This window comes from Globicephala melas, chromosome 3 (genome assembly GCF_963455315.2).
Source record: "Globicephala melas chromosome 3, mGloMel1.2, whole genome shotgun sequence".
Taxonomy (NCBI): Eukaryota; Metazoa; Chordata; class Mammalia; order Artiodactyla; family Delphinidae; genus Globicephala; species Globicephala melas.
The window spans coordinates 119,241,051-119,267,126 of record NC_083316.1 but is presented as its reverse complement, the minus strand read 5'-3'; the positions used below and the strand labels follow the sequence as shown (position 1 = coordinate 119,267,126).

Here is a 26,076-nt window from a genome sequence, read left to right as displayed (position 1 = left end):
TAGCAAACAGAATCCAACAGCACATAAAAGGACCATGCACCATGAGCAAGTGGGGTTTATTCTAGGAATGCAAGAATTCTTCAATATATGCAAATCAATCAACGTGATACACCATATTAACAAATTGAAGGATAAAAACCATATGATCATCTCAATAGATGCAGAGAAAGCTTTCGACAGAAGTCAACACCCATTTATGATAAAAACCCTGCATAAAGTAGGCATAGAGGGAACTTTCCTCAACATAATAAAGGCCATGTTTGACAAACCCACAGCCAACATCGTCCACAATGGTGAAACACTGAAAGCATTTCCACTAAGATCAGGAACAAGACAAGGTTGCCCACTCCCACCACTCTTGTTCAACATAGTTTTGGAAGTTTTAGCTACAGCAATCAGAGAAGAAAAGGAAATAAAAGGAATCCAAATCGGAAAAGAAGAAGTAAAGCTGTCACGGTTTGCAGATGACATGATACTATACATACAGAATCCTAAAGATGCTACCAGAAAACTACTAGAGCTAATCAATGAATTTGGTAAAGTAGCAGGATACAAAATTAATGCACAGAAATCTCTGGCATTCCTATACACTAAAGATGAAAAATCTGAAAGTGAAATCAAGAAAACACTCCCATTTACAATTGCAACAAAAAGAATAAAATACCTAGGAATAAACCTACCTAAGGAGACAAAAGACCTGTATGCAGAAAATTATAAGACACTGATGAAAGAAATTAAAAATGATACAAATAGATGGAGAGATATACCATGTTCTTGGATTGGAAGAATCAACATTGTGAAAATGACTCTACTACCCAAAGCAATCTACAGATTCAATGCAATCCCTATGAAACTACCACTGGCATTTTTCACAGAACTAGAACAAAAAATCTCACAATTTGTATGGAAACACAAAAGACCCCGAATACCCAAAGCAATCTTGAGAACGAAAAACGGAGCTGGAGGAATCAGGCTTCCTGACTTCAGACTATACTACAAAGCTACAGTAATCAAGACAGTATGGTACTGGCACAAAAACAGAAATATAGATCAAGGGAACAGGATAGAAAGCCCAGAGATAAACCCACGCACATATGGTCACCTTATCTTTCACAAAGGAGGCAGAAATGTACAGTGGAGAAAGGACAGCCTCTTCAATAAGTGATGCTGGGAAAACTGGACAGCTACATGTAAAAGTATGAGATTAGATCACTCCCTAACACCATACACAAAAATAAGCTCAAAATGGATTAAAGACCTAAATGTAAGGCCAGAAACTATCAAACTCTTAGAGGAAAAGATAGGCAGAACACTCTATGACATAAATCACAGCAAGGTCCTTTTTGACCCACCTCCTAGAGAAATGGAAATAAAAACAAAAGTAAACAAATGGGACCTAATGAAACTTAAAAGCTTTTGCGCAGCAAGGGAAACCATAAAGAAGACCAAAAGACAACCCTCAGAATGGGAGAAAATATTTGCAAATGAAGCAACTGACAAAGGATTAATCTCCAAAATTTATAAGCAGCTCATGCAGCTTAATAACAAAAAAACAAACAACCCAATCCAAAAATGGGTAGAAGACCTAAATAGACATTTCTCCAAAGAAGATATACAGAGTGCCAACAAACACATGAAAGAATGCTCAACATCACTAATCATTAGAGAAATGCAAATCAAAACGACAATGAGATATCATCTCACTCCAGTCAGAATGGCCATCATCAAAAAATCTAGAAACAATAAATGCTGGAGAGGGTGTGGAGAAAAGGGAACCCTCTTACACTGTTAGTGGGAATGTAAATTGATACAGCCACTGTGGAGAACAGTATGGAGGTTCCTTAAAAAGCTACAAATAGAACTACCATATGACCCAGCAATCCCACTACTGGGCATATACCCTGAGAAAACCATAATTCAAAAAGAGTCATGTACCAAAATGTTCATTGCAGCTCTATTTACAATAGCCCAGAGATGGAAACAACCTAAGTGTCCATCATCGGATGAATGGATAAAGAAGATATGGCACATATATACAATGGAATATTACTCAGCCATAAAAAGAGACGAAATTGAGCTATTTGTAATGAGATGGATAGACCTAGAGTCTGTCATACAGAGTGAAGTAAGTCAGAAAGAGAGAGACAAATACCGTATGCTAACACATATATATGGAATTTAAGAAAAAAAAAATGTCATGAAAAACCTAGGGGTGAAACAGTAATAAAGACACAGACTTACCAGAGAATGGACTTGAGGCTATGGGGAGGGGGAAGGGTAAACGGTGACAAAACGATAAAGAGGCATGGACATATATACACTACCAAACGTAAGGTAGATAGCTAGTGGGAAGCAGCTGCATAGCACAGGGAGATCAGCTCGGTGCTTTGTGACCGCCTGGAGGGGTGGGATAGGGAGGGTGGGAGGGAGGGAGATGCAAGCGGGAAGAGATATGGGAACATATGTATATATATAACTGATTCATTTTGTTGTGAAGCTGAAACTAACATACCATTGTAAAGCAATTATACTCCAATAAAGATGTTTAAAAAAAAAAAAAAGAAATCTCTGGCATTCCTATACACTAATGATGAAAAATCTGAAAGTGAAATCAAGAAAACACTCCCATTTACCTTTGCAAAAAAAAAGAATAAAGTATCTAGGAATAAACCTACCTAAGGAGACAAAAAACCTGTATGCAGAAAATTATAAGACACTGATGAAAGATATTAAAGATGATACAAATAGATGGAGAGATATACCATGTTCTTGGATTGGAAGAATCAACATTGTGAAAATGACTCTAGTACCCAAAGCAATCTACAGATTCAGTGCAATCCCTATGAAATAACCACTGACATTTTTCACAGAACTAGAACAAAACATTTCACAATTTGTATGGAAACACAAAAGACCCCGAATAGCCAAAGCAATCTTTAGAACGAAAAATGGAGCTGGAGGAATCAGGCTCCTTGACCTCAGACTATACTACAAAGTTACAGTAATCAAGACAGTATGGTACTGGCACAAAAACAGAAATATAGGTCAATGGAACAGGAAAGAAGTCCCAGAGATAAACCCACGCACATATGGTCACCATATCTGTGATAAAGGAGGCAGGAATGTACAGTGGAGAAAGGACAGCCTCTTCAATAAGTGGTGCTGGGAAAACTGGACAGGTACATGTAAAAGTATGCGATTAGATCACTCCCTAACACCATATACAAAAATAAGCTCAAAATGGATTAAAGACCTAAATGTAAGGCCAGACACTATCAAACTCTTAGAGGAAAACATAGGAAGAACACTCTATGACGTAAATCACAGCAAGATCCTTTTTGACCCACCTCCTAGAGAAATGGAAATAAAAACAAAAATAAACACATGGGACCTAATGAAACTTCAAAGCTTTTGCCCAGCAAAGGAAACCATAAACAAGACCAAAAGACAACCCTCAGAATGGGAGAAAGTATTTGCAAATGAAGCAACTGACAAAGAATTAATCTCCAAAATTTATAAGCAGCTCATGCAGCTCAATAACAAAAAAAGAAACAACCCAATCCAAAAATGGCCAGAAGACCTAAATAGACATTTTTCCAAAGAAGATATACAGACTGCCAACAAACACATGAAAGAATGCTCAACATCATTCATCATTAGAGAAATGCAAATCAAAACTAGAATGAGATATCATCTCACACCGGTCAGAATGGCCATCATCAAAAAATCTACAAACAATAAATGCTGGAGAGGATGTGGAGAAAAGGGAACCCTCATGCACTGCTGGTGGGAATGTGAATTGGTACAGCCACTATGGAGAACAGTATGGAGGTTCCTTAGAAAACTACAAATAGAACTACCATATGACCCAGCAATCCCACTACTGGGCACATACCCTGAGAAAACCATAATTCAAAAAGAGTCATGTACCAAAATGTTCACTGCAGCTCTATTTTCAATAGCCAGGAGATGGAAGCAACCTAAGTGTCCATCATTGGATGAATGGATAAAGAAGATGTGGCACATATATAATGGAATATTACTCAGCCATAAAAAGAAACGAAATTGAGCTATTTGTAATGAGGTGGATGGACCTAGAGTCTGTCATACAGAGTGAAGTAAGCCAGAAAGAGAAAGACAAATACCGTATGCTAACACATATATATGGAATTTAAGAAAAAAAAATGTCATGAAGAACCTAGGGGTAAGACAGGAATAAAGACACAGACCTACTAGAGAATGGACTTGAGGATATGGGGAGAGGGAAGGGAAAGCTGTGACAAAGCGAGATAGTGGCATGGACATATATACAGTACCAACCGTAAAACAGATAGCTAGTAGGAAGCAGCCGCATAGCACAGGGAGATCAGTCCGTGCTTTGTGACCACCTAGAGGGGTGGGATAGAGAGGGTGGGAGGGAGGGAGACGCAAGAGGGAAGAGATATGGGAACATACGTATATGTATAATTGATTCACTTTGTTATAAAGCAGAAACTAACACACCACTGTAAAGCAATTATACTCCAATAAAGATGTAAAAAAAAAAAAAAAACAGATCACGTCACTCACTCCTGAAAACCGTCCAGTGGCTTCCTAATGGAACGGAATTCAAAATTCCTCCCATGGCTCCCCAAACCCTACCTGGCTGGTCCCTGCTTAGCTGTCCAAATTCATCTTGTGACACACTGACATTATTCCTTGAAGAAGCCATTTATGTTTCCAGGTCAAGCAGGTCCCCTTTCTCAGGGAATTTGCACTTACCGTTCCCTCTGCCTTGAAGAATCTCCAATTCTTCACATGGCTTTGCTCTCCCACTTCATTCAGGTAGTGACTTAAATGTCACACTCTGACCATCTGATCTAACAGTTCCTTGCCCACTCCCATCATTCTAACTGCATTCCCTTCCCTGAGAGCACTTAACACTTTCTAAAATTATCTTTATAATAGATTTAGTCTGTATTTTTATACCATATTAAAAAAAAAACAAAACTCACTGCTGTGTTCACAGGACATAATAGTGAGCAGGTGCAACTAACAGGCACTCCCTTACTGGAATGGCCATCTGAACTCATGATGAAGTAGTTCAAAATGCCCTGTTATATAGAGCTAGGTCCCAATCCTGGGGCTTCACATTAGAACTTCCCCATCCAGATGTCCTGAAGCTGAGTGACAGCTGGCTTGGTCATTCAAAATGGGAGAAGACAGCATGAGGCAATAAGAGCCTAGGTTTTGGGCATCAAGAGAATTCCGCATCTTATCCCCTATCTCTAGATCCTACCCAGGCCCTGCAAAGCCTGCATCAAACAAGCTTATTTTCCCCAGACAGGTTGCACCCCTGGGTCAGTTCCCACAAACACTACCTTGATAAGGCTATAAGGACATGAGTCCAAAAGTAAGACAGGCTCTCTGGGCATCCTAGCTCGACCCCAAGGAGCCACCAAAACGATGCAAGGAGTTGCTCCAAGGCCCAACCAAGGCACATACGCTTAAAAACACGTTCATTTAATTCAGTCTGACAGTGAGAAGGGTTTGTATGGGGCCCACACTACCAGGCTGGCTGTACTCTGACAGCCCCTGCAGGTGTTTTCAGTTAAATGTTGATAATCAAATTAGCTGCACAGCACAGTTAACTCTGAAATGGCAAACAGAGCTTCCCGGGTGATCTCCCCATATGTCTTACTCTCAGGCTAAGTGCAAAGACCGAAGAACAAAGGCTAAAGTGAAGGGCAGCAAGTGGAGGTGCTTACAGGCATGCAGGGTGGAGAGAGAGAGGGGAAAGGAGAAGGTGGGAGGTGGGTTTCTGCTCTAGCAGTCCCCAAAGGAGAAGGCGCTTACTTCAGAGTGTCAGGATAATTTTTTTTTTAAGTTTACAGGCTCACCCCACCTAACTTGTTTTGTTGTCAACTATATAAATCCTTGTGCCCTCCCACACCTTTACCCCTGCCAAGTTGACTTGGCACCCAGATGTGGCTAAGCTTCTCAGTACTCCCAACAGAACATAAGCTGAAGGAGGGAAAGGTCTTCTGCAGGACTGGTTATGAGAAACCAAAGGAAAAGTTAAAACTGTGATAATTTGGTAATCCCAGGACCTTTTCCATGACCAATGTTATTCTTGCCGACTTCAGCTGGAAATTGCCTTTGGGGTCCAGATTGGCAGAGCATGGTGAGGAGATAATGTGCGTGAGTGGAGGACTGGTTCCTTGAAACAAAACTGTCATGTAAATTTCATTTATTCTATTACCACTGATTCCCTTAAATGGCTCCACCACAACTACCTGTTTCACCAGCCAGCCATGGACAAAGTACTTAAGAAGCCCAAAGAACTCTGATGTTGCAGAAGTCTCTAAGGTGGTTTTCTAGTTCCTAAGCAAATCAAACCCACTTGTTCCTATTTCGCCACAGTGGTACCCAGAGCCAGCTTTCAATTACTGATGTTAATAGAGGGGCTGGGGGGGGGGCACAATTTTCAATTATCCACGCTAAGCTGCAACATACACATTCCTGAAAAGTCCTCTCTAAACTGAAATTCTGTATCTGAAACCCCCCTTTCCCGTTGACTGCTATAAAATATCAGATGTAATCTGAAATGGCAAACTAATGACACACTGAACCAATGTCTATTCTTTAGCCTTGTTAATCATGGCCCATAGATGAGCGAAATGAGAGGCAGGACTCAGGTCTGGATGCTGACAAAACGCCCAAAATGGGAATTTAAACCCAGCCAGGGCCAGGACTAAGTGAGGCAAGAGAGACAGGTGGGGTGCACAATTTTAGGAGGCGATGACATACAACCAGCCTGAGAGGGAGCATCTCCTCAGCACTTCCTTATTTATTTCTTTTAAAAGGTTAAGATTAAAACTTTATTTTAAAATATTTTCATTTTTTTCCTTCTAACCTTTCTTATTTGAAAAATAAAAAGGTGAAATAAAAGTAATACTAATCATCCATAATTTTGCCGCATTTTTGAGAAATATAATCTCCCCCATTGTCACCACCATGAAGTCTGGTCACCGTTACTAACAATTTGGTGCATGTTCGAGGCCCTTTTCCTTATACACACAAACTCATTCACAGATATTTTTACTTAAAAAAATTGATCATCTTTAGCACTTACTTAAATTTAAAGAGGCTCTCCCTCTCAGGATTGTTAAGGGTCATCGTCTCCTTAAATTGTACATCCCAGGTGTCTCTCTTCCCTCACCCTAGTCCCAACCCTGCTAGATACATCATCTTGGTGTCCTGGCTTACTTTACCTACTGGCAAACATTTTTTATTGAGTCACCATAATGTTATTGGCTGGTTAATGCAGGAACCAAGTCTTTGTTAAGACTTTTCTTTCTCTCTTCATCAACCTCCTTGCTTCCTTCCTTCCACTTCCTGTTCATTCACAGGAAGTAGGAAACAGAGTAGTTATGTGTTGGTTCACTTTAATGGTGGTAGAATAAACAAGGCAGGCAGACACTAATTGGCCTTTAGAGGCTGGTAATCAGGGGCCTAAAGATATTCCTGGCAACCAGGGTTGGGGAAAGAGAGATATTCTCAGCCTGTACCCCAGAAGATGAGAGCCAAGGACCAACAGCTAGAGCCCCTCTCTCATCACTGAGAAGCCACAGAGCAATGAGTGGTCCTGGCCTTAGACCCCTCTGGGCGGTCCAGATGGCTAAACAGACCCAAAGTCTGCGCAGTTTGCTGTTACAAATTCCTCATACCAGTTAGAAATTTTGCACTCATCCTCAAAAGACACTTCCACAAAGAAGTTGGCAGGGCCTTATCATCTTTGCAAGCAGAAAACATGGCTCCCCACAGCCATGGAGACCTGTTTAAGCTAGGAACCCCTGGAGCCCACTCACCTGCAGTGAGGCCTTTATGACTTGTAGCTTCTTGGTCTCAGGGGTGCTAGGGCTATTTTATGGAGGCTGTGGCACATGTTAAAAGCCTTCACATTTTAGAATAAACAGGACCTAAGACTATACTTCCAGGGATCATTTCTATAGTTTGTTATTGTAGAAAAAACAGGACCTGCCAAGGCTGCAGGGAGGACAGTGAGAAGGGCAGGTGCTGGGGTATCTCTATGTCAGATCTCTGGGTGGTTCAACATCAGCTGGTCCAAAAGCCTATGAAGAGATTCGCCCCTTTGGTTCTTTTCTCCTCCCTGATACTCTAGGCCTCCACTGCACCACCTCCACTCCAACCTCCACAGCCTAGCTAACTTCTGCTTAAATCTTTAACAGTTCAGGTTAGATAGTAACATACTGGCTCCCACACACTGAATGCATTCAAAGAACTGAGAGCACTGCCTGGGACACAAGACATGCCACATGCAGTATTCTGTATCTATATGAACCTACTGCTCCAAATGAAAACTATGTCAGGCAGATAAACCGATTCAGTCACTGTGGAGAATGACTTGCCAATATCTAAAAAAAGCAAAGCTGCACATATGCCTTCACTTCCAGTGCTAGGTATACATCATGTCAAAACTCACACATGTGCAAAAGGATGTCTGCAAAGATGTTCACTGCAGCACTGCTTACAATGGTAAAAAATGAGAAACAATCCTAAGTGTCTATCAATAGGGGAAAGGGATAAATAAATCTGTCATTTTTACACAGCATTTACAGGACTGAACTAGCATTTATCTCAAAAAGATAAAACTGAGTGAAAAACACATGAAAAATGAGAGTACACTCTGATACCATTTACGGACAGTATGAGACACACACACACACATACCAGATGGTTATATGTGGACACAAAAAATCAATTTTAAGTATGAAAACAGAGTTCAAAAGGATACACATTAAAATTCATGTTAACTTTCCACTGGAGGGCAAAGGGAATGAAACTGGGGAGGACCCCAAAGAGGATTTCAGGGTCAACATGAGAGAGAACAAACAAGAAAAATGTTAACTGTCACATCAATACATATACATGTCTAAATATACACATGAAAAATTATTCCAAATATATACATTTTGCTCTATTTTTTTTCCCAAAAAAAAAAAAAGGAAGAGAAGAGGGACAGAGGGCATGCTTTAGGAAATCAGAAGGATTCCTTCACTTGTCTTAGGGAACTTGAAAAAGCTCTGTGTATGTCAAAGGCTGATAGAAGGTGATAGGAAAGAGAAAAGAGTTTTAAAAAATGAAGTTAAAAATAACTTTTATAGGGCTTCCCTGGTGGCGCAGTGGTTGAGAGTCCGCCTGCCGATGCAGGGGATGCGGGTTCGTGTCCCAATCCGGGAAGATCCCACATGCTGTGGAGCGGCTGGGCCCATGAGCCATGGCTGCTGAGTCTGCACGTCTGGAGCCTGTTGCTCCGCAACGGGAGAGGCCACAACAGTGAGATGCCCATGTACCGCAAATAAAAATAAAAAAAAAAATAACTTTTATAAATGCATCTTTAATCAATACTATCCTTAGTAGTAGTTCCCAGACTTTAGTGTAGGTGGAAGTCACTTGGAAGTTTATTAAAAATAGAAGTCTGTAACCTCCCTACCCCAGCCCCCAACATTATGAATCAGGAAATCATGAATGGAGCCCAGTACTCTCCTTTTCATTAAGAAAAAAATATATATCCTTAGTACCGTAAAGCCTTTTAGTACTGAGAAACATTTAAAAATAAACTTAAAGTAAATGAAAACTGCAATTTTAATGTAAAAGCCTATTCCCCTTTGCCCATAAGTAGATAGCTAATAGTGGCTCTTAAAAGAAAATTTTATATTTTGATGATGATAACCTAAAGTCATTCTATACAATGTTTATTTACATAGCTCTATAAAATGTTGATCCTGTAACAGGATCAACATGTACATTGTACAATGTACAATTGAAATGTTAAAGGCACACTCGTTAAAATTATGAAAACTTTCGTTCTAGGTAACAATTAACTTTAGTGGAACAATTCGAGAGTTTTCACTAAGGAATCTGAAAAAGAATACATACATGTGGGACTTCCCTGGTGGTCCAGTGGCTAAGACTCCTCACTCCCAATGCAGGGGGCCCAGGTTTGATCCCTGGTCAGGGAACTAGATCCTACATGCCAAAACTAAAAGATCCCGCATGCCACAACTAAAAAAAAAAAAAAAATCCCACGTGCTGCAACTAAGACCTGGAGCAGCACCCGCCCCCCGCAATAAGATACATGTATGTGTATAACTGAATCACTGTGTACACCTGAAACTAACATAACATTGTTAATCAACTATCCTCCAATATAAAATAAAAATTAAAAAAAAAACTAAATAAAAGTCACCAATGTAGAACAACACAGCTTTAAGCTATCAAGACTGTGTTATCCATTATCTGCTGATGACCTCCTCTCTTCCTGCTTTCCCAAGCAGAGTTAGGGCACCCCCCCCAGGGTTCCCATAGCCCTTACCTCACACCTGGCACTAGCACACAGATCTGTGCTGTAGTTTACCTGTGGTCATATCCATGCTCCTCTCTAGGTTGTGAGTTCCTCCTAACAGGGAAGGCCTCATGCTCTCTTTGCTACAGTGTCTAGCATAGTGCCTGGCAAGCTGTAGGCACTCAACAAATAGCTCTTGAATGAGTTAGCACGTCTGAACAGGTCTTAGACTTGAAGATATCCAATGAAAAAGGAGGCCCCAGCGTAGAGTTGGCAGACCTGTTCTCTAAAGAACCAGACAGTAAATATTTCGGGCTTTGAGGGCCATATGGTTTCTCTTGCAACTTCTCAACCAGCCAGCGTAACTCGGAGGATGCCAGAGATAATACATAAATAAAGAAATGTGCCTCTGTTCCAACACAACTTTGTGAACACTGAAATTTGAATCTCATATAATTTTCATGTGTCCTGAACTGTTTTTCTTCTTTTGATTATTTCCAACTATTGAAAACTGTACACAACCGTTCTGAGCTTGTGGGCCGCACAAAAACCAGCAGCAGGGTTTTCCAACCCCAGCTCTAGCAGATCTGGGCACATAGGTAGGAGGAAGAAGCTCAAGATACCAGATAGGCTGGAATAGACTGAGTCTAAGAAGAGAAGAAAGGGGTCTATGTTGAATGAAAAGCCAGTGGACCCTCACAGTACCTAAAAATGGGACAAAAAGATACAATACAGAAACAAAAAACAATGCAGTTTTTTTGCTGCTGTTCTTTTATTTTAAACCAGTTCTACCCTAACAGTAAAGCTCACATTCAATGAACTAATGGCTAAGGAAGTCAGAAAAAAAATTGGTATAGTTAAAAGTCATTAGTAAGACTAGTTGGGAAAAAAACAAAAGCTTTTTACCCCTATCTCAAGCATTGCTAAGATATATTCTCCTTTCTCTCTGATGCCCACTCTCAGGTAGAAATGCAAATGAGCAGGGAAGTGGACAAAAGATGGGGAGCAAAAGGAGACCAAAGGGATTCTGTCTCAGAACGCCCAAGCATTGACTGTCCTGTCCTGTTTTACCAAGTCTTGTGCATAAAATCATAGATGTCTTCAAAGTTAAAAGAGGCTCAGAATCAAAGAATCTGCGCCATTCATTAAAAACAATTATAACTTTGTAAATAGCACACATTTTATAAAAATTCAAATATAAAGAAGGCAAGAGAAGAAAACATAAGCACCTACAGATAACAACAGTTAAGATATTGCTGGGTATCCTTCTAGACTCTGTTTTCCTTAACTGCACTGTGTGTATGTATGTGTGTGTGTTTTTTTAATGCAAAAATAATCCTCTTTATTTTATAGATGGAGAAACCTGAGCCCTGGTACACTTGCTCAAGATCATGAATAAAATGAGTTTGTAAAAACTCAAGATCTGTACCTTTCACCTGTTGGGCCAATGCTTTCTCATATCACCTCCTAATAGAAATAAATCATCAGCATCTTGGATAAGTTAGTGCCTTGTTAGCACAGGTGCTCAATAAATTAATACATGGTGGCATGAATGATGCCAACTGGGCTGCCCTGTTTATCTCAGCTAAGCTCTGTTCAAGCCAGCTTCATCAGAGAAGCTGCTAATTATCAGTAACACCAGAGAACACAGTTTTTAACATGCTGCCAAATCCCAAAGAGCACAGGGATACAAGGACAGCCTCCTTTAATAGGAACTGACATAGAGCTTAGAATCTTTGCTACTGAAAGTGCTTCACTTTGGAATATTCTTTTGGTTTTACTTTAAAATGAGGCACAGTTCTGGGTCTTTTGTAGGTTAGTTTATCCAGCATTCATTTCTGGATTCTCCACATGTCATAAGGGGGACATTACAAAGAACAGAAAGCCGCATGACGTTTGCATTAGGTTTGCCTTACATTTCAACTGAGTAAGATCAGACTTAACCATGAATAAAACAATTTCTGATACGTCTATTCATGTCAAGAATCATAACACCTTACATACTCCAGGTCTAGTTGTTCTGCCAGGGTGGCCCGTGTGCCCTGGGATCCCACCCCAGTCCACTCCCACTCCAGTGCCAACCAGCCTGCCAAACCTGCCCAGCACATGCAGTCTGCAAAGGAAACACTCCTACACAAGGCCATGCCTTTAAGACTGGGAGAGGTAGCTGTTTTGCCTAACTCTTAGAAACAAACACAGAAAGAAAGAAAAAAGAAAGAAACTAGAAGCAGAAGGGTATGTTCCAAATGAAAGAACAAGATAAAACCCCAGGAGGAAAAAAAAACTTAATTAAATGGAGATAAATAATTTACCAGATAAAGAGTTCAAAGTAATGGTTATTAAAATGCTCACTGAATGCAGGAGAAGAATGGAAGAAGACAGAACTTCAAGAAAGAATTAGAAAATATAAGATAGAACAAATCACAGCTGAAGAATATGGTAACTGAAATGAATCAGCAGATTAGATGATACAGAAGAAGAGATCAGCAATCTGGAAGACAGAATAGTGGAAATCACCCAATCAGAATGACAAAAAGAAAAAAGAATTTTGAAAAATGAGGATTGTTTAAGGGACGTCAGTGAGAACATCAAGTGTACTAACATTTACGTTATAGGGGTCCCAGAAAGAGAAAAGAGAGAGAAAGAATCAGAAAACTTATTTCAAGAAATAATGGCTAAAAACTTCCTTAACCTGGGTTAAGGAAAAAAGAAATAGGTATCCAGGTCCAGGTCCAGGGAGTCCCAAACAATATAAACCAAAAAGGGTTCACACCAAGACATATCATAATTTAAACGGTAAAAGTTAAAAACTGAATTTTTAAAAGCAGCAAAAGAAAAACAACTAGTCACATACAAGGGAACCGCCCCATCCCAACAAGGCTACCAGCTGATTTTTCAGCAGAAACTTTACAAGCCAGAAGGGAGTGCTAAAAGGAGAAAATTTACAACCAAGAATACTCTACATAGCAAGGATTCAGAATTGAGGAGAGATAAAGAGTTTCCTAGACAAGCAAAAACTAAAGGAGTTTACCACTACTAAACCGGTTTCACAAGAAATGTTGAAGGGTCTTCTTTAAGTGGCAAAGAAAGGTCATAACTAGAAATTTTTTAAAAATGAAAGAAAAAGAATCTCACTGGTAAAGGCAAATATATAGTAAATGCAGTGGATCAGGCACTTAAAAAGCAAGTATGAATGTGAAAAGACATAAGCAGTAATTTAAAGTCAACTGTAAGTAGTTGAGGAATACACAAAATTAAAATATGACATAAAAAACAAAACATGGAGGGGGAGGAAATATTTACTGCTTTTAGAATGTGTTCAAACTTAAGCAACTCTTAGATTCAAATAAACTGTTACATCTATATAGGTCGATATATATGAACTTCATGGTGACTACAGACCAAAAACCTACAAGAGCTACACAAAAAATAAAGGGAACAGAACCTAAATATAATGCAAAAGAAAATGATCAAACCACAAGGGAAGAGACTAAGAAAAGAAATGAACACAGAAGAACTACAAAAACAACCAGAAAACAATTAACAAACTGGCAATAAGTATATACTTATCAATAATCACTTTAAAAATCAAAGGACTAAATGCTCCAATCAAAAGACACAGGGTGGCTGAATGAAGACCCATCTATATGCTGCCTACAAGAGACTCACTTCAGATCTAAAGACGACTGAAAGTTAAGGGATGGAAAAACATATTCCATGCAAATGGAAACAAACAAACAGAAAAGGCTAGGGTAGCAATACTCATATCAGACAAAACAGACTTTTAAAAGACAGTATACAGGGCTTCCCTGGTGGTGCAGTGGTTGAGAGTCTGCCTGCCAATGCAGGGGACACGGGTTCGAGCCCTGGTCTGGGAAGATCCCACGTGCCACAGAGCAACTGGGCCCGTGAGCCACAAATACTGAGCTCTGTGCGTCTGGAGCCTGTGCTCCGCAGCAAGAGAGGCCGCGACAGTGAGAGGCCCGTGCACCACGATGAAGAGTGGCCCCCGTTTGCCACAACTAGAGAAAGCCCTCGCACAGAAACGAAGACCCAACACAGCCAAAAATAAATAAATGAATAAATAAATTTATATAAAAAAAAGACAGTATACAACAAAAGATAAGGGCATTACATAATGATAAAGGGGTCAACCCAAGAAGATGATATAACATTCATAAATATTTATGCACTCAACATAGGAGCACCTAAATACATAAAGCAAATATTAACAGAAACAGAGGAAGAAACTGACAGTAACACAATTATAGTAGGAGACTTTAATACTCCATTTACATCAGTGGATAGATCATTTAGACAGAAAATTGATAAGGAAACATTGGCTTTGAATGACACATTAATCCAAATTGACTTCACAGATATATACAGAATATTCCACTCCAAAAGAGCAGAGTACACATTTTTTTTCAAGTGCACATGGAACATTCTCCAGGATAGATTACATGTTAGGCCACAGAACAAGTCTCAGTAAATTTAAGAAAACTGAAATCATATCAAGCATCTTTTCAACCACAATGGTATGAAACAATACATCCATTACAAGAAGAAAACTAACACATGGAGACTAAACAACATGCAGCTAGACAACCAATAGGTCAACAAAGAAATCAAAGAGAAAATTTAAAAATCCCTGGAGACAAATGAAAATGGAAACAACTTTCCAAAATCTATGGGACAGCAAAAGCAGTTCTAAGAGAGAAGTTCATAGTGATCCAGGCCTACCTCAAGAAACAAGAAAAATCTCAAATAACCTAACTTTACACCTAAAAGAACTAGAAAAGAACAAACAAAACCCAAAGTTATCAGAAGGAAGGAAATAATAAAGATGAAAGCAGAAGTAAATGAAATAAAAACTAAGAAACCAATAGAAAAGGTCAATAAAAGTAAGAGCTGGTTTTTCAATAGATTTTTTTAAATGACAAACTGTTAGCCAGACTCATGGTGGGGTGAGGGGGAGAACCAAATAAATAAAATCAGAAATCAAAGAGAACTTAAAACTGATACCAAAGAATAATAATGCTACTAAAACAACTATATGCCAACAAATCAGACAACTAGAAGAAATGGATAAATTCCTAGAAACATTCTATCTCCCAAGACTGAATCAGGAAGAAACAGAAAATCTGAACAGACCAATCACTAGCAATCAGTCATCAAAAAACACTCACGAAACAAAAGTCCAGGACCAGACAGCTTCACAGGTAAACTCTACCAAACAGACAGCTTCACAGGTAAACTATCAAAATACTCATGGCATTTTTCACAGAACTAGAACATATAATCCTAAAATTTGTATGGAACCACAAAAGACCCCAAATAGCCAAAGCAAACTTGAGAAATAAAAAAGCTGGAGGTATTACACTCCCTGATTCCAAACTATACTACAAAGCTATAGTAATCAAAACAGTATGGTACTGGAACAAAAGCAGACACATAGCTCAACAGAACAGAATAGAGAGCCCAGAAATAAACCCATGCTTACATGGTCAATTAATTTACAACAAAAGAGGCAAGAATACACAATGGGGGAAAGACAGTCTCTTCATTGAATGTTGCTAGGAAAACTGGACAGCTACATGCAAAAGAATAAAACTAGTCCACTTTCTTAGACCATATACAAAAACAAAACAAAAACAAAAAAACCTCAAAACGGATTAAAGACTTAAATGTAAGACCTGAAACCATAAAACTCCTAGAAGAAAACATAGGCAGTAAGCTCTTTGACATCGGTCCTAGCAATACTTTTTAAGGTTTGTCTCTTCGAATAAGGGTAACAAAAACAAAACTAAGCAAGTGGGACTACATCAAACTAAAAAGCTTTTGCACAGCAAAGAAAACCTTCAACAAAATGAAAAGGCAACCTACTTAAAAGCAGAAGATATTTGCAAATGATATGTCTGATAAGGGATTAATATCCAAAATATATAAAGAATTCATACAACTCAATATCAAAAATCAAAAAATCTGATTAAGCTATGGCCAGAGGACCTGAATAGACATTTTTCCAAAGAAGACATACAGATAGTCAACAGGCACATGAAAAGATGCTCAACATCACTAATCACCAGGGAAATGCAAATCAAAACCACAATGATATATCACCTCACACCTGTGAGAATGGCTATTATCAAAAAGATAAGAAACAAGGCCTTCCAAGATGGCCCACACTCTGTCTATAGAGAGTGTATCTCCCTGAATAAACCTTCTTTCACTTTACTATGTCTTGCTCTTGAATTCTTTCCTGCACAAAGCCAGGAACCCACACTTGGCGGCCATTCCAGGGACTCAGACATGACTTGGGATGTGACCATTCTCTCGCACCCCACTCTCTTTCCTGCAACATCCTTTCTGGCACCCAATGCGGGGCCTCAAAGGCCATAATCTCGATCCGCCTATTGGGCTAGGGCTTCCCTCTGAAGGGTGGCTGGGACTTACCCTGAGCCATGTAGATTCAAGCAGCCGGTTAAGTGGCAGCTGACGTCGCCTGCAGGATCTGGCAGAGACCAGTTCTCTGGCCGTGAAGAAGCGCACTGAGGCCAAGGCTTTTCCCCCTCAGTCTTTCTCATTCTCCTATTGCTCTATCTCTTTGGGCTTGAAAAGATCCACCCAGACGACCACCAAACATCCAAATTAAGACTGTGCGGCAAGTAATTGACAACTTGGTTGGGTCTAAAGAACTCCTGCCTCGGGGCTTACCTGGTGGCACAGTGGTTGAGAATCTGCCTGCCAATGCAGAGGACATGGGTTTGTGCCCTGGTCTGGGAGGATCCCACATGTCGCAGAGCAACTAGGCCCGTGACCCACAACTACTGAGCCTGCGCATCTGGAGCCTGTGCTCCGCAACAAGAGAGGCCGCCATAGTGAGAGGCCCGCGCACCACGATGAAGAGTGGCGCCCGCTTTCCACAACTAGAGAAAGCCCTCACAGAGAAACGAAGAACCAGCACAGACAAAAATAAAAAATAAATAAAATAAAAGATAAGAAACAAGTGTTGGTGATGATGGAGAGAAAAGGGAATCCTTGTGAACTGTGGTAGGGAATGTAAATTGGTACAACCACTACAGAAAATAGTATGAAGGTTCCTCAAAAAACAGAACTACCATATGATCCAGCAATTCTACTTCTGGGTATTTAGCCGAAGACAACAAAAACACTAATTTGAAAAGATACATGCATCTCAATGTTCACTGCAGCGTTATTTACAATAGACAAGATATGGAAGTAAACTAAGTGCTCAGTGATGGATGAATGGATAAAGAAGATATGATACATACACACACACTGGAATTTTTACTCAACCATAAAAAATAATGAAATCTTTCCCATTTGTGACAACATGGATGGACCTAGAGGGTATTACGCTAAGTGAAATAAGTCAGACAGAGAAAGACAAATACTCCAATTTTTCCTTGGATTGCCCCTCTCCCATTAGATGTGGTTCTACCAAGAATGTCAGCTGAGTACCCCACTACTGCCTCGCCACAGAAGTGAGTGCATTACCCAAGGGAGGCCATTATGCTCTCTTCATTAGTAACGTTAACCTGTAGTGGAATCATAAGAAGACAAAGGTGTTCAGAGTTGAGACATTCAAAAGGTAGTGCTCCAGGGCCCCCCATTAGTTCCCCGGATATTTTCCACCCTTTATTTCATTCACTATTCAACAAATATTTATGGAGAGCTCCTCCTGCTACGTGCAAAGCTTTGTTGCAGGCAGTGTACAGACAGACAAATTTTCATCCTCACAGAGCTTACATTTCAGTGAGAAGAAAACAATAAATACATAAGTCAAATATACAGTATATTAGATGGTGATACATGTTATGGAAAAAAATTAAACAGTGCTAGTGGGTAGGGAGCACTGGGGCTGGAGGTTGTAATCCTAGAGCAAGACCTCACTGGGGAGAGAGAGGATGGAAAGTGGGCAGAGCAGGTCTAAGGATCAAAGGAGCAAATAAATCCTAGGGCACAGAAAATGAGACTGAAAAGGAGCAGCCAAGGAGGTAGGGGGAAAAAACAGGAGAGTATGATGACCTGGAAACCAAGTGAAGAACGCATTTCAAGGAGGAGAGAGTGTGAAACTGTGTTAAGTCCTTCAGAACCATCAGGGAAGGTAAGTTGAAACTGACTTAGCAACACCAACAGGAGGCATTTCAGTGGAGCAGTAGGTGTAAAAGCCCGAGTGGTGGGACTTCCCTGGTGGCACAGTGGTTAAGGATCCACCTGCTAATGCAGGGGACATGGGTTCGATCCCTGGTCTGGGAAGATCCCACATGCCGCGAAGCAACTGGGCCCGTGTGCCACAACTGCTGAGCCTGCGCTCTAGAACCCATGAGCCACAACTACTAAGCCCGCGCGCCTGGAGCCCGTGCTTCGTAACAAGAGAATCCACCACAATGAGAGGCCCATGCACCGCAGCAAAGAGCGGCCCCCGCTTGCCGCAACTAGAGAAAGCCCATGCGCAGCAAAGGAGACCCAGCGCAGCCAAAAAAACAAAAAAATAGCCCGAATGGTGTAGGTTCAAGAGAGGATTTGGACACGGTGACACAGACAACTATTTAAGACATTCTGCTGAGAAGAGCACAGAGAAAAGGAATGGTATCTAGAAAGGGATGCAAGATCTAGAAAGGTTTCTTGTTTCATTGTTTTTGTTCTTCATTTGTAAAGGATCACAGAAATTATAAGTGCTGATGAGAAAGATTCAGCAGAAACTACAAAGTCAATGATGAAGGAGATAGAGGGCAAAACTACTGGAGCCAAATCCTTCTGGATGCAATCGGGGATCGGCTCTAGTGCCCCAGTGATGGGACTGCCTTTAGGTAGAAGCACTGAGTGTTCTTCTATCACCCATGGAGAGAAGACAGGAACATGGGCGCAGGTGTGGTGGCTTGCGGACGTTCTCCTGTCGCATCTATTTTCTCAGTGAAACAGGAAGCAACATCTGAGACAATCATCTAGAAGAGAAGAGTGAATGGTGTAGGGACGTGGAGTAGAATGTGAGGCATGTAAGGGCCCTTGAAGTTGTGTTCCAATGTCTGATGGTTCAACTCTGCTTTCAATTACTCCAAGAAGGTTGTAAGTAAATTCTCTTCTTTTTTGAAAATTAGCCACAGTTGACGTCTGTTTCTTACAACCAAAGACCTAATACACCAATTCTTCCTTGGGGCCTTAGGGTTACCCCATTTTCTCACTGAAATCCTGACTTTAATAAAACAGTGATTCTGTTCTATCAAATCCTATGCACCTCCAAGTGAACAGGAAGAGTCTTGCAGTAGACCAACAAGCCAGACATGTTGGGTTCCTCTACCACCTTGCACAGAACCAAGAAGATTATACTTACACTACCAAAGTGGAAACACTAAATCAGCATGCTAAACTGCTTAAACAAAAGCATTTCAATACATGTGAGAAAGCAGAAAAGATAGATACCAAAATTCAAATCGCCTTAACATTTCTTCAAATGCCCTTTTTGAGTTAAACTGCCAAAGTGTTTACCAAGACAGAATGAAGACAAATACATGTACAACTGTTCTTAGAGCGTAGATTAATCCTTCATTACAGATTTCAGTGACTCAGGGAGGGGGACCCATGTGAAGACTACACTAAGGGGTAAACCGGAGGCAAAGAGAACCGTTCTCACACTGGATGAGACTCTTTAATCTGGGAATGGCATCTGAAAGGCAGTCACACTGAGCAAGAAAGAAGATAAGTCAGACTCTTCCACAAAGAGAAACATTTCAAAGATCACAAAGATGAGTGGAAATTTCCAGACCGTGCAGACTAAGATGACTCTTCATGATAAAAACGTGTCGCTCCCTCTCCAGGAAATTAAGAGTTATTAAGTTGCAGCAAAGACAGCTGCTTCTGAGATGAAATCAGCCTTGCGACACCAAGAAGCAGGAGGGTGAGGGTGAGAAGCTGCTGACCTCCCGTGGAAATCAGCACCACACAGCTTGTTTCAAACAGGTGCACCACTCCACAGGGCATGTGACTCATGAAAAGCTCCGAATACTCACAGGGAACTGTAAGGCTTGGTGTAAGGTGTGACCTGAAAGCAGATAGCAATGGCTTTCTCCCAGCTGACCCAATGCTGGCTCACCCTTTGCTACGAAGACTGAGATAGATGCTCAGCCCTTTGGCCCAAACACACACAAACTGCCAAGAAAACAAAAGCAAAGCAAAAGTAAACATATGCACACATGCAAATCTCCCAAGTGGGTAAGAGCCATGTGTGCTATGTTTTCGGCATTCAGCCCTAAGGGTTTTGCTTGCCAAGAACAAAACTGTGAAGAGAGCCCCATCCCTTCAGTATGAATGCCTTGTTTTGGTTTAATCGTTAGAACAATTTCTCCATCTTCCCTCACCTTCAGGTACAGTTCCATGACCCTCCTTCCTCCATCCCCTGATTTCTCTGAAAGCCTACATTATACTACTTGCCAGATGCTCATCTAAGAGATTTAGGTGGATGAATTAACTTAACCCTCACAATGACTCTAAGAGGGTAGGTGCTATTGTTGTCTTTAGGTTTCCCAGAAAGAAGAGTCTGAGGTGAAGGCTTATATGACACTATTCTATTCTACTTGGGGGTTCTCAGGAGGAAGGAGGCAGAGAAGCTAACCCCTACCTGCTTCAAGCACCAATACCTGCTCCATCCCTTGGGACCATCTTCCGAGAGGCTACCTAATGACTGCTATTCAGTATGCCCAGCTCTCACCTCCCATTAGTCAAAGTTTTATTTTTTTAATACTCCTTTGCTTTTTTTCATACTCCTTTGCTTCCAGGTTGTACACATGTGGACGGCACTTTGTGTCATGTCTCCCTCGGGTGGGCGGTAAGAGGCAGGAGGCACATGGTAAGGGCATGAGGCTACCAGCTATCAGGCTGCACCTGCGTGAAACGAGTTGGAGGCTACACAACTGGTCACCACAGTGGTGGCTGAAATACGCACAGGAGAAGCCAAGAGAATCTGATGTGCTAATTTAAATGTTTCTAATACAATTATTATATCTCCTTATTCAGATGAGGAAACTCAGGCATGAAGAACTGAAGTACTTCACACAGGTTTCAGAAGAGATGAGCAAAACTAGGCAGTCTGGCTCCAGAATGTTCTCTTTATCACTGAGCTCTCAAGCACCTACAGATGAACTGCAATTACCCTGAAGTCTGCCAGCTGCCTCGCTGCAGCTGCCACATTTGAGCTACAATAGCTGTGAGCTGGTTGGAAAACCAGTCAGTGTAAGAAAATAAATATCACAGATAATGCTCACCATGCAATGCAAAGAGGATACGGCAAGAGAGGGCTTCAGTGCTCAAAACAGTGCAAGTGAATCAGTTAGTCACTGACACTCCACCGAAGAGAGACACTTAATGAAACCACCCCCATGGCCAACACATAAGAAATCTGGCTCAAAAGAGCGGAAATAAATGAAAGAGAGACTAAAAAAGACAAAGAGAAAAGATCAATGAAACTAAGAACTGGTTTTTAAAAAGATAAACAGAACAGACAAACCTTTAGCTAGACTCACCAAGAAAAAAAGGGAGAGGACTCAAAATCAGAAAAGGAAGAGAGGGAGGGAAGGGGGGAGGGAAGGAGCAGGGGAGGGAAGGAGGGACGGAAAGAAATCTGGCTCTGATAAGGTTGGCAAAGAAGAAACAAAGTCGTGTCCATGCTTGTTAATACTCTCATGTATATAAGACCCTGAAGTAAAAGAGGGCAGCCACTAAGAGAGGAAAACATAGCATCCTCTCCTTTGCTCCTCCCTGAATTTGAAAGGGAACTCTATAGGTGACTCCATGGGTTCAGAAAAGGAAGTATCAAAGGTGTATCAAAAACCAGGAAAGTCACTGAAAAAATTCACCCAAACAGAAGCAGAACAAATCAAAACAAACAAGAGACCCAAATCAAAGGGGCTCTAAGACTGCTGAGTGTTCACAGCTTGAAGCTGAGCATTTCCCCTTTCACGATGGGCATTTCTTATGATGTGAAAGATTTAGTTCCCTGAATTCAGGAATTTTGATTTTTTTTTTTTAAAGCAAAAAATTTAAACTGAACTTGTGTCTTTCCTTCTCCTAACCCTGAAGGCTGGAAGGCCACAAAAGAGAGAAATTCCTGGGTTGAAAGTAAGTGAAAGTCTGGCAAGTAGGCTGAATAGGGGTTGAGCTCTGATTTCTTCTGCATTTCGATTAATTTAAAGTGCTACGTTGCCTGTTTGCTTTAAAATATGTGTTTGTCCTCTTTGCAGTGTCCCTTTAAATAGATTTTCCTTTGGCTCTGCCAACAATAGCTAGAGAAGGTCCTTTGAGAATCCCATTCTTAGTCTTAAAAAAATACACTCTTCTCCCTGCCCCAAACACATAAACAGGCCTGGAAGCAGTATCTCTCACTTCTTCCAGGGATCTCCAATCTATCAAAAATAATAAATCTTTCAGGAAGAAAACAGAGCTGGTCAGGGAAATAATTCTCCCAGCTCATTTCTGTTTGTTCATGATGTGATCACCAAATATCAAGTCCCTTTTTTGGGATCAGCAGACAGACAGGTCAAGGGCTGAACACCCTAATGTCTACCCCATGGCCAGGCACAACAGGGACTACTAGGAACTAGGCAAACTGAAGAAGGCATGCCCAGGGGGATGTGGTGTGGCCCTCACTTACTTCCAGCCAATTGCTAGCAAGGAGATCTGAATTTTTCCAAGTAAAATGACCCCTGTTAAAAATGTTGGAAACCTGTCCAAATTTTTAAAACAACGATGTGGGGGACAACAATACTAAATCGAGCACATGTGTGGGTTGCTCTGGCTAGAGGCCCTTGTTTGCAACCTCTAGGTAAGACACAAAGATAAAGGAAGACAGACTGCCTGTCCCCCGGGAGCTTATGACCTAGTAGGAGTGAGAAGATACATACCTTGTAAACTGTCCCACAGGTGGAATGTGACACACGTTGAAAGACAGTAATAAGCAAAGGCTATGGGAGTTCAGGAAAGCAAGAGGGCACCTGAGGCAGAAAGGATTCTTGTAGGCAGTGGCATTGGAGCTGAGGCTAAAGAATGAAGTAGACTTTGGCAGGCAGAAGGTGGGGAGGGGCCGTTCCAAACAGAGGGGAAAAAAAAGAGAGGGAGCGGGGAAGAGGATAGCTGAGAGATGGTTAAGAGATGCTTCATGCTTCTACCCAACAAATACTCATGCGCGTCCACTGTGCACCATGCAGCAGCGATGCAGTGTGATCTTGAGGGACACAGACGAGGCTGCAAAGTCTGAAAGGGTCCAGTCCGGAGAAGGTCCTGGAGGCCATATCCAGAGTTCTGTCTTAAGAGCAAGGGGAAAGCTGCCTTTGATGTTTTTTTAAGCAGGGGAATCACAAGTTGGGATCCACAGTGTTCCAAGTTCCCCTGCTACAGAGCATGCATTCTGCGGCCTGGCGGGGAGCCAGAGCTCCACCAGCTAGAGCAAGCCAGCAAGAGGCCTTTGCAAACAGCCTGGGGAAGAGATGATGACAGCTCGGACTAGGGACGTAGTGATGGACACGGAAGAAAGTGGACAGATTCAAAAGATAGTGAGGGGGCTCCCCTGGTGGCGCAGTGGTTGAGAGTCCGCCTGCTGATGCAGGGGGCGCGGGTTCGTGCCCCGGTCCGGGAGGATCCCGCGTGCCGCGGAGCGGCTGGGCCCGTGAGCCATGGCCGCTGGGCCTGCGCGTCCGGAGCCTGTGCTCCGCGGCGAGAGAGGCCACGGCAGGGAGAGGCCCGCGTACCGAAAAAAAAAAAAAAAAAAAGATAGTGAGGGGTTAAAATCACCAGAACTATCGGTCCAGGGTAGGAGTCAGTGGGGCAGAAGCCAAATGGACCTGGAGAATGTGGTCAACGTGGCTCTGGGGGGCTATCAGGCCACAACACCCGTGGCCCGGCAGCCAAGCAATTCTGTGCCAGCAGCCGTGGGTGTCTAGTGGTTACTAGAGAAAAGAAAGGTTCCGAAGCCAGGGTGTATGGCCAAGGGAAGGCTGCCAGAGAAGTTCACCGGAGCTTTCCATCTTAGAAAGACATCATCTCAAAAGTACTGTTTTCTTTCAAATGTGCTTTGTAAAATTCCACGGCTATTTTGTTTGGACTACGCTTGATGGCAAGGAAATAAGAAGCGCTTCTCGTATGTTCAACAGCTCTCCAGTAAGCTAAATCTTATCGTCTAGACTTGGGATGGAGGAAGAAGGCATAGTAGAGTATGTATAAGATATATGCTAATGCCAAGTAGTCACTTCCTTTTATTTGGACCCTTTCTTGAGAACTTTAAGGGATGCTAGTCAACTACCAGGGCCCATCCTCCTTGGTGCCAAAGCCTAGCAATGATTCTTTTTTTTTAATAACCACAGGCATCTTTACATGAACCCAATTCACTCTGCATCTAGATCATGAAGGAAATGTGAATACGTCCTTCCTGACTTGCAGGGATGCCTGGAAGTACTCAAACTCCAGTCACAGGACGGAGAAAACAGCCAAGCCACTGGATGTTCAACCATGGATAACTTACAGCAATGGCGTCTACCTATTATTTTGATAAGGTCTCACTTGTATGCCAAGCCTTTGCCCCACAATATTCCTTCTTGATCCTTGCAATCTATAGAATTTTGTCCTTTTGGGAAAGTCACACGTAACAGATTATCCAAGTAAACATTAAGCAATTGGGTAATGAAAAGAACAGTAGAGAATCAGCAAGTGGCAATGGGACTCAAGTTGATTTTGCCCTCTTCATTTCTCTCTCTCACCCTCCATCCCCACAAATCTTGGTGTTTCAGGGTATATGTGCCCACATGGCAGGTGTATTCATCTCCCCTCCCAAATTGGTCTTGTCCCACATGTCCTGATCGAGTTAGCACACCATGCAAAGATCATTCAAGAGACTTAATACTCTTTGTTAAATGTTATTTTACCTGGATTACTTGCAGTAGGCACTATGAGTTGCCTACTCAGAGCCCTGCTTTTATATGGGTATCCATGCCTCCCACAAGTGACCCAGGTAAATCCTGTTTGGGGTAAAAAAATCACAGTGGTCCCATTCCCTTTGCTAGTGAATGCTTCAAACCAATGAGATGGGATAGGAAGTCTATTGGAGAACTTCTGGGAAAAGTATCATCACATCTCTTAAAAAGAGACTCAGAGAAGAAATACAGTTACCCCTGAACCATACTTCTGCACAGCTGCAAATCCTAATATAACTTTATAGTTGGCGCTCCATATCTGTGGTTCCGCACCCATGGATTCAACCATATTGCATTATGCATACAAACAGTGCATATTTATTGGGGAAAAAAAAAAAAACCCATGTATAAGTGGACCCCCACAGTGCAAACCCATGCTGCTCAGGGATCAACTGTAATACCTTACTGCCCTGGACAACCGCTCAGGTGCAGATATGCAACACAACATCTTATGATCCTAAAAGGAGCTAGCCAACACAGTGAAGCTGGCTGTGAGCAGGACCGTGGAAATAACACAAGTATTTCATGAGCCAAGAAATTAACCAACCCTCAGGACTGATTTTGTGTAATGACACAACAGATTCCCTTATTGTTTAAGCCACTGTGAATTGGATTTTCTGTTTCTTGCAGCCCGAAGCATCTAAAATGATACAATTCTTCTTTGGAGAAGCAAGAAAAGGGCTCTGGCTTCCTGACACCACCAGGCAACAAAGGAGTAGCTGCCTCAAAAAAGAAAAGAGACTAAGA

General features: G+C 41.5%; 1 protein-coding gene and 1 pseudogene across 8 annotated transcripts in view; one reads left to right on the top strand and one right to left on the bottom strand.

Moving 5' to 3' along the window:
• Positions 1-26,076, bottom strand: part of ARHGAP26 (Rho GTPase activating protein 26) — a 470,178-nt gene that overhangs the window by 138,883 nt on the left and 305,219 nt on the right. The gene's annotated exons all lie outside the window — the stretch shown is intronic.
• On the top strand, positions 7,964-8,035 carry LOC115844254 (small nucleolar RNA U3; annotated as a pseudogene).